The sequence below is a fragment of the Ostrea edulis genome, chromosome 1 (genome assembly GCF_947568905.1).
Source record: "Ostrea edulis chromosome 1, xbOstEdul1.1, whole genome shotgun sequence".
NCBI classification, from domain to species: domain Eukaryota; kingdom Metazoa; phylum Mollusca; class Bivalvia; order Ostreida; family Ostreidae; genus Ostrea; species Ostrea edulis.
This window is the reverse complement of record NC_079164.1, coordinates 89,984,399-90,000,769: the sequence shown is the minus strand read 5'-3', so window position 1 is coordinate 90,000,769 and position 16,371 is coordinate 89,984,399. Positions and strand designations below refer to the sequence as shown.

General features: G+C 35.7%; 1 long non-coding RNA gene across 1 annotated transcript; it reads right to left on the bottom strand.

The window, feature by feature from the left end:
* Window positions 1–3,657: 3,657 nt before the first annotated feature.
* On the bottom strand, window positions 3,658–5,831 carry LOC125675192 (uncharacterized). Its single transcript, XR_007370388.2, has 3 exons — window positions 5,648–5,831; window positions 3,875–3,941; window positions 3,658–3,763 (listed from the first exon to the last, which is right to left on the bottom strand). It is a non-coding gene; the product is annotated as an uncharacterized LOC125675192 (long non-coding RNA).
* Window positions 5,832–16,371: the final 10,540 nt, after the last annotated feature.

The window sequence follows — 16,371 nt, the reverse complement described above, 5'->3', positions numbered from 1 at the left end:
ACAACACATTAGACGCGGTGTGTGAAAGTCGACAAACTTTACCACTTGATTCCACAAATAGTGACAAATTAAAACAGAATTGAACCATAGGTAAGGAGAAAGCCTTGACATCATTAGGAAAGGATGAAACTATTATCATCAAAGAATATTTATGAAAGCGCTAGTGTTTTAATTTCATTATTACTGTTTGGTGTTATATATATATATATATATATATATATATATATATATATATTATATATATATCTATATATATACATATACATATATATATATATATATATATATATATAAACAATTATAACATCCAACCTTACCTTTACCCCTAGGATCTAAACGATACATGTGATAATCACTTAATTAATATATAAAGCACTAAATAATCACAACTAGGTACTGAAAATTTTCCCCCCAGCCTGGGGTCGAACCAGCGACGTACGGAACCCACCGCCTAGCAAGATTGTCAAACCAGTGCTTAAGTCCACTCGGCAACAACGACTTCCGCAGAAAAGGAAGTTTTGTTATGCTCGTAAAGCGCTACTTATACACACTGATGCAATCTCACACAGTCGCTGTGGCCGAGTGTACTCAGTGATGCTCAACCGAAATGTTTGAAATCCGAAATAACTATGAAGTTTTGGAGCTAAATATAGCCAAAAACAGCGTGCCAAAAAAGTGGAGCCAAATTCGTCCAAGGATAAGAGCTATGCATGAGGGAGATAATCCTTAATTTTGAAATGAATTTCTAAATTTTATAACAGCAATTAAATATACATCCGTATTTTCAAGCTAGTAACGAAGTACTTAGCTACTGGGCTATAGAGACCCCCGGGGACTAACAGTCCACCAACAGAGGCATATATTAAATATTGTTCAACGTCCCTCTAGAGAATATTTCACTCATATATGGTAACCACTGCCAGTGAAAGATTTATATTTATAAAGTAAATCTTTCCGCTCGAGTAATTTTGTAACCTTTTAATGAAACAAATTTCATTTTTCAAAATACATAAGGGGTGTGAAGAGCACAGGTTCATGCTGACATACTCTTTTTCATTAAGCGTCAATGCTTCGTGAAGTATGCTGGGCGTAAAGCATCGCAGTTCATATTCTCATGCATTTTCAAAAATGAAATTTACATTCTTAACTGGCACATGGTAAATTTTAAAACCCACGAGCATGAATAACGAACGAATATTCATTGTCTATTAAAGCATTCAATGTTTAAATGACAGTTTAAGGTTTGTTCAACATGTTGCAGTACAAATGGAGATGAAGCTGTACACAACAAAGCAAGGGAGATAAGATTGTTAAATAAGATATGTACACACCTAATCAGGGGAGAAAATATTGTTAAATAAGATATGTACACACCTTATCAGGAGAGATAAGATTGTTAAATAAGATATATACACACCTAATCAGGGGAGATAAGATTGTTAAATAAGATATATACACACCTTATCAGGGGAGATAAGATTGATAAATAAGATCTTTACACAATAATCAAGGGACACAAGATTGTTAAATAATATCTTTGCCCAACTAATCAAGGAAAGATAAGAATGTTAAATAAAATATTAAGATCTATACACAACTAAGCAATTGATGATTGTTTGTTTTGCTGTTTTTCGCCACACTCAACAATTTTTCAGTTATATTGTGGCGCCATGTTTTAATTGTTGGAAGAGAGAACCCACATACTATGTTCCGAAAGTAAACTGCGAAACTTTTTCACTTACCGGTGCGAGCGGGATTCGAACCCGGTGAGAGGCGCACCGACTAGAGGTGAGAGGCCGTGTGATTTTGAGCGCGATACTCTAACCACTCGGTTACGGAGGCCCCATAACTCATCAAAGAAGATAATATTGTTAAATGGAAGGTGAAGATAACGAACAGTGGTCAATCTCAGAACTCCTATAAGCAATACATAATAGCTAATTGGACACACCAGAGGAGTAAGTATCCCCTGTAGACCGGTTACATCCACCGCGAGCCCTATACCTTGATCAGGGAAACGGAGCTATCCGCAGTCCAAATCAGTGTATCAAGAACGTTCTAACAATGTGTTGAAACTCGTCAAACAGCATTACACCGAATGATGGTTGTATTGGCAAACTAGATCGTTATAATGACCATCGAATTTGCGAAATGCTGACTTTAAACGAGACTGTTGAAACCCCTGCACCATCAACTTGTTTGCAGTAGCCTGCCTCGATTTAAAAACTTACCATACACAGAACAAGTTCTTGCTTATCGAATCAGTTGAGAGATATAAAGACCATATGCAGGTGATAACGGACTATTGCTACATAAATATGGGAAGTGACGAAGGAGAAGGTGAAATCATCCCGTTTGTCATAAAGTTGGATTGTTAGTTGGCAGTTAGTATCTACTTTCAATAAAATATCTAAGTATGAAGCAGAAGTGTACGACTCTGTGGTGTCTTTTCATTGGAGTTCACAGGGATATACATCTATCGAATCGACATATGAATGAATTGAAGGTCACATAATCTGTACACACCTAAACAAGGAAGATAGGATCGTTAAATAAATTATGTTCACACGTAATCAAGGAAAGTATTGATGTAGTACGTATACGTGTTCAATGATATTTATCAAAATAGTTATGTTTCCCACGCTTAGATTCTCATAGCTTCGTATGAAACGATAGTGTATCCTGAACCATTTCTGCTCTGATATCCTTAGGAAGAATTTCAATCTCTCCTATGTATTCATACATCTGGATATTGTCCATGCTATTTTCAGATGTTTGTGAGCACCACCTATTGATGTCCTGGTAATTGTGATACCGGAATCGCATTTCTTCCTCATATGTGTGGGTTTTCTGTCCGTTTGCCGATTGGATTCTTTTGGTATTAGAATGACATTTCCTACTAAAAATAGTACATGTATATCGAAGTAAAATTACTAATAAATTATATCGACCAGTATGTACTATTATAATATAATATATGTTTACCTAAGTACACTTGTAATGTACATGCGCATTTGACACCGGCAGTGTCGTATTACATGTGAATCAACACTGTCATGGTATTTTCGCGTTGATAATAATTTAGCCTATTTACAAGTGTGCCATACTATGAATACATGTACAATTTAAACCACTACAGATACAAACAATATCTTGACATTCAGCTAGATAAGGCACCGCAGGACTTCCATAATGAGCGAGATCAAGCATGCCAAACAGGGATATTGAACGAGATAGCTTAAAGGCAAACCTGCCAGGAATTCCGATACTGAGCGAGATGAGGCACTTCATTTGTACACACATTATTTTTCAAGATGAAATTATATACATATAATATTAGTAAACTGATACCGTGGGGATCCGGGTTAGAATGGGTCCTCAGTACCCCCTTGCTTGTCGTAGAAGGCAACAAAATGGGGCGGTCATTCGAATGAGACCGCGAAAACCGTGGTCCCGTGTCACAGCAAGTGTGGTACGATAAAGATCCCTCCCTGCTCAAAGGCCATAAGCACTGAGCATAGGCAGAAATTTCGCAGCCCTTCACCGGCCGTGGTGGCGTCTCCATAAGAGTGAAATATTCTCGGAGGGTCGTTAAACAATATTCTATCAATCAATCAATAGTAAATTGTTATCATAGAATGTGAAAATGACTGTTACCCAAAGAAAATACCAATCAGCAGTCCAAAGAGAGCCCCTGCAAATACAACGCCTACGACGAATACAGTTGACAATATTCCACAATTTTGTACAGCATTTTGCGACTCTGAAAATTGTTTATATATTTTAATCTTCAAATGAAAAAAAATTCTATAACAGTTATAGTTTACAGGATCACTGCAGAGAATATGGAAAATATCTGAAAAATTCTACTTACCGATGAAAGTGTTAAAGCTTTCGGATCAGTTGGTCATATTTCACAGTTGGTTGTAGAAGTTTTGCTCCTAATATTAAGAAAAGAAACCTTCCATCAAAATATAAAAGAGAGTAAACTTAACTTATTTTATGAAGTAACTTAGATTTTGTATTTCAAATTGGATTTATGCCTACATATACATTATGAAGTCTGGAAAGAAATTGTTCACAGATTTTTATAGCAGAGAATAAGAAAAGAAATAAGGACATTATAAAGTTGTGACTGATCAACATGGATCCAGAATCAGGACGGAACTTTGATTAATTTCCAGAAAAGTTTCCCTCCGTAAAATGAGTATATGGATACTGGTGCTCATGTGCAAGGAGAAGATAACGAACAGTGATCAATCTCATAACTCCTATAAGCAATACAAATTAGATGGTTGGGCAAACACGGACCCCTGGTCACACCAGGGGTGGGATCAGGTGCCTAGGAGGAGTAAGCATCCCCTGTTTACCGGTCACACCCGCCGTGAGCCATATACGGAGTGAAACTAAATTTTGCAGCCCTTCCACCGGCAGTGGTGACATCTCCACATAAGTGAAAGATTCCAGTATCCATTTGCTCATTTTACGGAGGGAAACTTTTCTTTACATAAATTATAGTTCCTTTCTGCCTCTGGATCCATGTTGATCACTCACAACTTTAATTTACTTTTTTAAAAATATATTTTCTGCTTTATAAAGAAGTGTACATTTAGTAACATTAAACTTCTAAAATAATATTTAATTTTACTTCGTTTACAATGGCGTTTTAGAAATATCTCTAAGGGTATAAACCAACTTTCCTATGCTCAAATAATAATATGCTATCCAATACAATATTTATCTTTAACCTGTTTATATATTTCTAATTTTAATGTCTTTCAGATGGGACGTTAAAGACTGTCCCAAATCTAAAATAACCATCTCCCTGGCATGTAAACGATCGTTTTTCTGATTTATCGGAAAAGAGTAGACTCTTTGGGAAACTCCAAAACTGTTCAATACCGAACATATTTCATTTAGTTAACGGCGTAAAATAGATGTGAAGGCTGAATTCCTGTCAAAACGACGTTAAACCGCAATCAGTCTTCTGACAAATTCGTCAGTGCATGACGTACATTTGATCATTGATTAAATATTGTTTAACGTCCCTCTCGACATTCGTTCACTTATATGGAGACGTTACCACTGCTGGTGAAGGACTGCAAAATTTAGGCCTGTGCTTGGCGCTTACGGCCTTTGAGCAGGGGGGGATCTTTATCGTGCTACACCTGCTGTGACACGGGACCTCGGTTTTTGCGGTCTCATCCGAAGGATCGACCTTATTTAGTCGCCTCTTACGACAAGCAAGGGGTACTAAGGGCATATTCTAACCCGGATCCCCACGGGTCGATGTACATTCGGTTTAGAATTATTCCATCAGAGAAAAAGTCTGTTGTCTTTTCCACATTTTCCTTTTCTGTAAAACCCATTTTCCTTCAAACGTTGTATTTCATTATCTGTTTAGTTTTACCTTCTCTCTGTTATTCTGCTTGTACAATTTCTTCTGTTTTTCAATGACCCAATGCATCATCCTGCAGTGATTTGATGTTTGCTCTTCCAGCATTAAAGAACTTACAATAATGGTCTTCTGGGATATTACATATGTATTCTTTTGAGTACTCTTCTGGATTTCCCCTTTTCTCAGCTCTATCACGATACCGTATGCAGTGAAGATTCTGCTGGAATTGTCAATTCTACGACATCTTACCTTTTGGAATATTAAAGGAATCTGGTCCTCTGAACTGTGTCACTGCCTTCTGCAAATTTGAGAAACCAGATTCACAGAAGTTTTTTAAATTCCTAGACCAGCATATTCCACAAACATTTAGTGAAGTCAACGGTGGCATTACTGTGTCTTAGTAGGTAATGAAGATCTTCAATTAGCTGTTTTGTATTATACTCCCATGGAACTAAGTTGCGGAGGGTATAATGTTTTTTGCCCGTCCGTCAGTCCCTTTCTGGTCAGCACAGCTCCTCTGTGACCGCTCAACAGAATTTCGTGAAGCTTTGTAGTTAATAAGGACACACTGTATAGATTTGCATATTCCCAGGAAATTGTTATTCAATAATATTTCTGAGAGTTATGCCCCTTTTTAACTTAGAATTCCGAGCCCGTCTCTCCTGTTTTTGCAGTAATGCCTATCATTACCATTCATTATGTGATGCATTGTCGAGCAATGTTGGAGCGTGGGGTATGTGAGCTTGTTCACCTCTGCTTTTTTGATTTAGTATCAAATAGTACTAAAGAAAATGTTAATTAAATGTTTTACACATAAACAATATGTACCAAGTTTGGCCCCACTTCACAGATTCATTACAGATGATATTTCTCGGACAATCCGGCTTTTCATTGGTGCATTTCGTGTATTTCTGACTAGTTTACATTCTTCTTTGATCAAATAATAGACACCCCAACGAAAACACACACTAACACAAAATCATGTGTCCAACATTTTCGGTATCCTATGACCTAAATATTTCAGCATTTGAAATACTCTATACTATCGTCAGTTTGGATTAACCTTTCAATAAAACAAATTTAAAAAAAGGTTGAAACAAATCATTGTATCATATTTTGACATGCTGTTTTTGGCTATATTTAGCTCTAAAGCTTCATAGTTATTTCGGATTTCAAACATTTCGGTTGAGCATCACTGAAGAGACATTATTTGTCGAAATGTGCATCTGGTTCATCAAAATTGGTACCGTATAATTTTTACATTCACTTAAATCTACAGTTGTTATATACTACATTTACGAATCGATTAAACTTAAATCAAATGACGTACAATATTGACATGAAATCACCCATTCTGATTTCAGCATTACCTGCGCAAGCGCTAATTGCATTTAGTAGGATTACATTAAAGTAGTTCCTTGATTTCATCGAACACACGATCATTTTCAAAATTCCTATTTCATTATCGAGGACAAATACGTCAATTAAGTATGAAGTCTGCTGTATTTTATAGTTTCATCCATACTGTATGGACTTTAACGGGGAAAAATGTCTGCAGGTAAGTATCATATTATGTAAATAAGATTATGATTATTATATATAGTATTCGACTTTGAGGCAATTCTTTCTCATTCACACAGATACAATGAAACCTTTAAATCACAATGCTGTACAGGCTTTAAAGAAGTAGACAACCTTTGTATTAAATCAGGTAATAAAATTATTACATGGTGTTAACTATGATCAATCTATGCCATTCTCTGTTATGATGAATAGTTGTAAATACATTTCGAAATGATAATCGATGAGAGCATATCTTAAGAGGATTTGGGCATACTTTTTGTAAAAGTAATGAATAAATATTAAGTGACCATGGTCTAGTTGTAATAAGTGTAATACTATTATGGACAATCTAAGGCTCAAATATTCCGCATATTAAATTTACACTTGTGAATACAGTATGCAGTCCCGGATTTATTGGTCAATATTGCAACGACACATGTCCCGAGGGATTCTTTGGTCAGGGATGTAATGGTTTTTGTAAGTGTAAGAATGAGGCAGAGTATTGTCATCACGTGTGTGGGTGTTTAGTTAAACCTCTTGATAGCGACAACAAATCTACTGAGACGAACGAGACCACTACTACCGTCCCGTGTGTGTTCACCACAGAAACAATCAAATCATCCCCGACGAAAGAATCAGGAAAATTGACTACTAAAGACATCCTTTCAGGTCAAGGTTAGTATGCTGTAGAGCATGAAAAAGATATTGATGTTTTATGATTTATTTATCTTTTAGAATTTAGTACATGGATATCTACAAGTACTTAGTACAATTACACCCCTCTCCATCTCTGCAAAATAGCATCGCTACTTACTTAATTGAATGCTTATAATACCATAAAGATATCAAATAAAACCACATGCACCTAACAAAAATCGCAGATTAGCCCCTGTAGTAAAATATTTGTTTTAACAGAAGAAAAGGAACGCCCAAGTTTGGATGACAACGTTATGGTATTTCTTGCTGTTGTAGGGATGAGTTTGTGTTTAGCGATTCTTATTTATTGGTACGAAATAAAACTAGTACATTTATGAATCAATTGATATTTTACTGGAAATTCTAATTACCAGTAATATAGATTTTAAATGAACTATTCAAAATACTTGCAGCTGTATTCGTTCTAAAATGAAACAACAGAAAGCAGGTAAAGTTTATTTAAGTTTTACTGAAAAATAATTGCTTCATAACTTCTCAATAGCGAAGCGTAACACGTGAAAGAAACTCAAATCGACTTTTATCATTTATAATGTTGCAGAACACAGTGCCCACTTTAATGCTTTATATGGTGAACAGCAGGAAGGTGGTAATGAAGCGGTTAATACCGGACCAGAGTCCTCTGTAGATCCCATATACGACAGCTATGATCAGGGATGTTACAGTACACTTATATTGAGGATTAATTTAGGATCAACGTTAAATGGAGAAGAATCATCTGAAACATTAGCATCGCACTTTGATTCCCATTGTATTTACTTTGATGGAAGAAGGATGGAATGTATATCCGAAGATAGGAACGACGGTTTATTACACGATTCATTTGCTGGAAGGAATTCTGAGGAGGTTGATAGCGTATGTGAAAGCACGATCAGCAATGAACCTTATGAAAACGCATGCTCTGGTCTGGGTGATAACTCTTTGTTGCATCAGTCTTTTGACTTAATGTCCTCAGTCGAAGATTATTCTCGTGGACATAACATAGATAGTCCACTGTATGAACTTGTCTCCATTCAAATGAATTGAAGGAACGTAAATTTGTAACACCTCTACTTTTACATTTAGTAGAAATCCCGTGCGGATCCGGGTTAGAATAGGTCCTCAGTACCCCCTTGCTTGTTGTAAGAGGCGACTAAATGGGGCAGTCGTTCGGATGAGACCGCAAAATCGAGGTTCCCGTGTCAAAGCAGGTATGCCCCGATAAAGACTACTTCATGTTCAAAGACAGTAAGCGCCGAGCAAAGGCCTAAAGTTTACAGCCCTTCACCGGCAATGTTGACTCTCCACACGAGTGAAAAATTCTCAACGATAATCAAATCAACCATTCGTTCAGTAAATTTATACGAAAAAACTAAGGTCAAGTTATTATATTGTCATTATAGTGATAAACTATGAACAATGTACTAATTCGTCAATTCTACATTTTTACTGGATAGACTGAAGATGTGTGAAATATTATTAATATCCCCTCGTAGATTGCAGTTTTTGATCGATTCGTGTCATGCTATCGAGTGCCTGCTAAGTCAAGAAAAGCAAATGCCCTCATGAATGAAAATAAATCCACCAATATGTACTTATCTATTTTAGATTTGTTTTAAATGGTACAAAGTGAACACTACGAAAAGTGGTAAGTCTCATAAATCCTATAAAGAATACATACTTGAGAAAAGGTCAAGCATGGATGGAAAGTCTAGAGGTGGGAGCAAGGAAAAGTAAGCATCAACTGTTATCCTGTCCGCCGTAAGCCCTATATCCTGATCAAGTGAACGGGATAATCCGTAGTCAAACCCAGTATGTAAAGAATGGCCTAACAGTTGGTATGAAATAGGCCAAGGATCATTTGATCCAGTTTGCAAATTAAATCATCAAAATGACCATAGAATTAAATTTTACGGTATGTTGACTTTAAACGAGACTTTTTTAAACCCCTGTTAAATAAAACAGAATCGTGATAATACTATTGATTCAAATGAAAGCGTATGACATGAGTATAGGTGCTCAGGTCATGTTTAAAATATATATGGCTTTAGAGGATATTCGAACTATGATTTTGACATTTTTACCACTCTATGATGTGGATTTTTAGTTCTTATGTAATCTATTTCGGGTAATATACAATTTTATGATATATACTGGGATGTGATTTTTCTTCTTTTCAGAGGAAATCCTGATTTGCTAAATTTTCGAAAAAATGAAACACTCTGGATTTGATCTTAAGTAGCAGAAAAATATATTTTTCCATGTAGGGTGAGGTGTTTTCCTTTTTGATCAGTTTTCCTCTGATTTCTGAGGAATTCATTCACATCCCTGTATATAAATTATTTGATGTAGACGAATGACCTAAATTAATAAGTTTTATCAAGTTATATCAATTGGTTGGACCTTGTAGAGGGTCCAAAGTTCTCTTCAACGTTTGAACTCTGTGGAGGACCCAATTGCAACAAACCTTGCTGAGCTCTCTGATTGGTAAACTTTTGAGCAGAAATTAGCAAAACACGGAAAGCTCTTCTGCATGATTTTTCAATAATTTTTCTTCCCTCCCGCCTCCCTATGCAGTTAGTAAAATATTTCTATTCCAATTGGGTAGTTTCAAGGAATGATTACCCCTACCTTCTGCGAACTAGATTATAGATGTAGTTTACAAAATAAATTATAGATGTAGTTTACAAACTAGAGTATAGATGTAGATTACAGACTAGGTTATAGATATACGTGTACTTTATGTTAGCTATTTTCAATTCAACTTACAATATATTGTATTGTTTATTGACAGAAATATGTATGTTAATGTTTACGTTGGTATCTTACATTGTGATTTCAACATGTGAAATGTTTTTTCAGACAATCGTACATGTTGTCAACTGTCTCATATTTGTTAAAACAAAAGATAATATTTAACTGTAATTGTCTTTTACTGTCAAATTATTTTCAACTTTCTGACATTAATAAAAGTGTATAATTTAAGATATATGATCAAAGTCATTAACATTGACCAATAAACATTTTTCAACAGTCTGTGGTTATTGTTAATGTGTACCAGGGAGGAATGAGGAGGCATAAATACTACTATGTTGTAAAAAATAATTCATACACGTTTGAAAATTGTCTTCACCCACCATATACTAAAAAGAAAAACTATTGATGCTCAATTATTTATAATCCCGTGGGGATCCGGGTTGGAATAGGTCCTCAGTACCCCCTTGCTTGTCGTAAGAGGCAACTAAATGGGGCAGAACTTCGGATGAGACCGCATAAACCGAGATCTCGTGTCACAGCAGGTGTGACACGATAAAGATCCCTCCTTGCTCAATGGCCATAAGCGCCGAGCATAAGCCTAAATCTTGCAGCCCTTCACCGACAGTGGTGACGTCTCCATATGAGTGAAATATTCTCGAGCAGGACGTTAAACAATATACAATCAATCAATTATTTATAATTTTAAAAATATTGTAAAGGGTATTAACTCCTATGCTGGTATTCCCTCTACTGTATGTCTTTTATACATGATTTCCCAAATATCCACAATTAATTTATACGAATTTATGAATTAGCACTTATTTTAAACTGAGGACATGTAAAATTTGTCATTTCAACAAGTTTTTATCTATTTGAATTATTCTGCATAACAAAAGTGTGTGGATTTTCTTATGTTAACATATACTTCTGTTTTGGTATGTCGGACATCTTTAAAAATGTGGCAATATACACATTTTCGTTCGTCATTAATTAAATTTACCTACATTGAGTGGAAATGAATACATTTTTTCCACTTTCAACCATTCATATTGATAAGTCACATTACGAACGATCAACCTAAAAAGTTTCTTAAAAACTTTAACGTTACCAACGTCACCAAAGGGGTGTCCGTGGCCGAATGGTTAGAGTATCGCGCTCAAAATCACACGGCCTTTCACCTCTGACCACAAAAATCGAGGTCCCGTGTCACAGCATTTGTGGCACGATAAAGATCCCTCTCTGCTCAATGGCCATAAGCGCCGAGAATAGGCCTAAATCTTGCAGTCCTTCACCGGCATACGAGTGAAACATTTTCCAGCGGCACCTTAATCAATATTCAATAATCACTACCTCCAGGTTACGAAGTAAACCCTCTACCACTGCGCTACAGTGACTACTGAAGTGAGGAGGCATGAATGTAACCAGCGACACGAGCAATGCGAAATTATCAAAATTTTAGGACGACCTTTCACTTATTCAGGACGACAAATTCTGGTATACCTTTGGTGTATCCAGGGGTCCGTGTTTAACCAACTATCTATTTTGTATTGCTTATAGGAGTTATGAGATTGATCACTGTTTATTATCTTCACCTTTCATTATTTACATAGAAATAAAAACTAAATAAATGAATAAAAACCAATCGCAAACTACTTTGAAACACTAAAACTAAGTTCCGTTTTGAATCCCGTTCAGACAGACGATTTTATATTGCTCGATATTTTCAATATGTAGACGTTCCGTTATATATATATATATATATATATATATATATATATATATATATGGACAGACAGATCAGTGACAGACATTCTGATAGGAATTTGTTCATGTCTTACTAATTTCTCTTTATGCAAGTATTTTTGGTGTAAATTTATGTCTTGCCATTAAATTTGCACAGGCCAGTATTTGACTGCTGTGCATATCTTGTCACCACAGAGTCGTCCACTGCTGCTGCATACTATCGTCAACTTCCCATATTTATGTAGCAATATTCCATTATCACCTGCATATGGTGTTTATATCTCTCAACTGATTCGATACAGCAAGAACTTGATCTGCGTATGGTCAGTTTTTAAATCAAGGCAAGCTTTTCACAAACAAGTTGATGGTACAGGGGTTTCAACAATCTCGATTAAAGTCAGCATTTCGCAAATTCTATGGTCGTTATAACGATCTAGTTTGCCAGTACAATCTACCATTGGGTCAAATGCTGTCTGAGGTGTTTCATACCGATTAACAATCCTTCTTGGCACATTGATTTGGAGTACGGATAACTCCGTTTACCTGATCGGGATATAGGGCTCATGTCGGGCGTGAACCGTCGACAGGGGATGCTTACTCCTCCTAGGCACCTGACCTCACCTCTGGTATGTCCAGAGGCTCGTGTTTGCTAAACTCTATTTTGTATTTTTCGTCGGCTTAAGGACTTTGCCATACAAAAACTCGGTTGCCTTTGTCCATGTACTCTTTTTTTTTTTTTTTAAAGCAGTTGGACAGAAGCTCAGTTAAATTGAGAGAAAATGGTCATACAGAAGCTAAGCACAGGTAGGCCTACAGCATATGCATCCTCATCATTTCACAAAACAGAAACTCGCATTTTTGGAATAAAAAACTGACCTTGTAACAACGTATAAATTGTGCTCCCAGTTCATACCAACTCGCCGATTTACTAAAATTTCAAAGATCGATATAATTGAACTATAGAATATTGCAATTTTCAACTTTAAAATGAATCATCGATAATGCTTTCAAAATTAATAGAATGAAGTAAAGTATAACGCTGTGCCCCCAGTTCCTAACCACGAAAACATATTTGCTTTAAAAATAAAGTATCATGATTTTTGCTTAGAGTCTGGTTATTTGTATTTATTATTTTGAAATGCACTCGTGACAATAGGTCTAGTTGTCAACGATGTAATATACATGTTATATCGAACTTTTTCTATTCCAAAAAATAAATCCTTGCAATTATTATAAAATTTACATCAATTACAGATGTTTAAAGGGATAAACTTACAAAATAATGTGAAGACAGTGACCCATGTAAACATTTCCTCGCAGTTGCCGATTTTATACTCGCTTTTCTCGTTGCATTCTTGAGTATTTACATCTCTATGTGTATGCACTGGTGGCTACACGGTTTGGATGTTACCTCATGTAAGACTCGGGATTGATGATTGACGTTTTCTGCCACACTCAACAATTTTTCAGTGGTGGAAGAGAGAACCCAGATACAATGTACCTGGGAAGAGACCACCGACCTTCCGAAAGTAAACTGGGAAACTTTCTCACTTGCCGGTGCGAGCGGGATTCGAACCCGCGCCGACAGAAGTGAGAGACCGTGTGATTTTGAGCGCAATGCAAAACTCGGGAACTTAGTCAACATTGAAATAAATGTTTTCCATATCACTATCAGGTGATTCAAGAGGGTCGTATGTGACATCACTGTAACACGTGACTACCTAACAAATTTGTGAGAGTTTTTGCAATCAGGGCTTAGATTAAAATCCGTATTGTGAATAATTAACGCAATATTTCGGCGACCTAACAATTAGAATGCATAAGAAAGACAAAATGCATTTAATTTTGTATACTTTGGAAACATGCGATGTGTCCTTAATCTTCAACAAATGTAAATAATAAACATCCTCCATCTATTTCGTACCATCATTTACCGTACGGGGGACGTGCAATGTTCTCTCTTGGGCATTTACTCCAATCACTTCAGAACATTGTCCAAAATTGCATGTTTTAGTGCCGACACTCTCCACACGACTTTTAACCCTAGCTGTTGAATTCCAGGAAATGGAAAAAATATTCGTGCGGTAAGTATGTCAAACGTACAATTAAACTTATTGACGCCAATATTTTATACATATACTCATGAAATTACTTCGCCTGAGCCAAAACACCACCCTCGTGCGTTTAAACTTTGATCTGCATTTTACTCGTGTGTTAGTAGTGTTTGTGGAATTTTAGGCCTAGGATCACGTTACATTTAACTTTAAATTAATGATTTCCTTCTTTCCTTATTAACCCATCCAATAAAATATATCCCTTTTCCCAAGAGTGATTTTAACTATTCGAAATAAATGTAAACTTATACAGTATCAATTTTGATGCACCAAATAAAATAGCACAGACGTGATGAAAGAAAACCCGAAGTAAATGGGTGTGTCACGTAATATTTTCATTATACTCTTATACTCCATTGCCAATAAAATAAAAATCTGAGTAGCACTGCTTTTATAGAATTTATCTGGTCACTAAATTAGTGATGGTAAAACTACATCTTTCGCAAATACAAGGCATTATATAAATTGTACCGAAGGGGATAATATCTTTGTTATTCAGGTATTGTACAGCAACACAAAGATTGAAACATGCTTATTGCGTTTGTTTTTCAATGAAATTCAGTAGAATGAAATTTCCTCTATTATGTCAGCACTATGCCTGTAAGGCTATGTACGTTACGTTCCTACTGTGTATATATCATTAAAATGCTTTAGCTTTTCTAAGCAGATAAAATACTGGTACACGTCAAAATTCTTATTCACGATAACTAGAATGACCGCTTTTCGAAGGTACATTTATATAAAAGGATGCTCATAGACTATTGATATACATCGCAATGTTCAAGTAAAATACATTCTCCATGATATGATTTAACTTCTAGGTTTTGAAAAAAAGAGATGGCTAATATATCTTTAAAATCCATTTATTTTGCAATATTCGGTGCTGATTTTCTTTTCATTTCTGCACAATATAACAGCACTAACTTTCATTCTAAATAAAGAGTAATCATATTATTACCATCACCATCACGTACATGTAGGAAGAAGCTGTAGAAGGGCGGACTCGATGTCCAGCTAATTACGCACATATTATAGGATACATAATATTGTGGTCATCAGTACCAGCTTTACAGAAATAGACGACATCGTTCTCATTGGTTTACAGTCTACTGCAATTTTGTTCCGATTTTAATGACCAACGAGTTTATTCTTGACAAAAACATGAATGAGCATAAAGAACTTGTAGTGCTCTCAACGTCTTGTTATCAAACAAACAACCAGTGGTGGATCCAAGTCTTTACGAAAGGGTAATTAACTTATTATGAAAAATTTATATTCGGAATTATATCTTAAAATTTTTAAAAATATAACATGATGTGTTTGGTAGCAACAAAAATGAGAGGTTTTGACATAAAAATCTACATACAATATATGAAAGATCTACTGTACATTTAAAAAAGGACAAACTACAAGATCAATGAAAGATCAAGATAACGAAGCAAAGATCAATCTCATAACTCCTATCAACAATATAAAATACAGTTGGACAAACACGGACCCCTGGATACACCAGAGGAGGGATCAGGTGCCAATATTTTGATCAGGTAAATAATTATCCGTAGTCAAAATCAGTGTGCCAAGAACGCTCTAACAATCTGTATGAAAGAATTCAAAGAGCATTCGACTCAATAGTAAGACCAGAAACTTTGTTACAAATAGAAAGCAATACACATATTTGAAATGAGAGCTTTATCATCTGTCATTTAAAAGATGTGAGCAAGGTTCGACATTTGGGTCAAGCTCAAAGGTCAAGTTTACAGGTCACAAGGAATATACATACAACATATGAAAGCGCTGTCTTGAATACTTCAGGAGATATTGTCTAAAAATTAAGTTTTCTTAAAAGTAGGACAGAATGCAAGGTCAAGGTAGCAAACTTTAGATTCAAAAAAGGTCTTGCAACATATGAAATTGATTGAATATTGTTTAACGTCCATAACGAGAATATTTACTCATATGGAGACGTAACCACTGCCGTTGACGGGCTGCAAAATTTAGGCCTGTGATCCGCGCTTATGGCCATTGAACAAGGAGGAATCTTTATCGCGCCATATCTGCTGTGAGGGACGTTAAATAATATTCAAGCATGCACCAAATCACAGC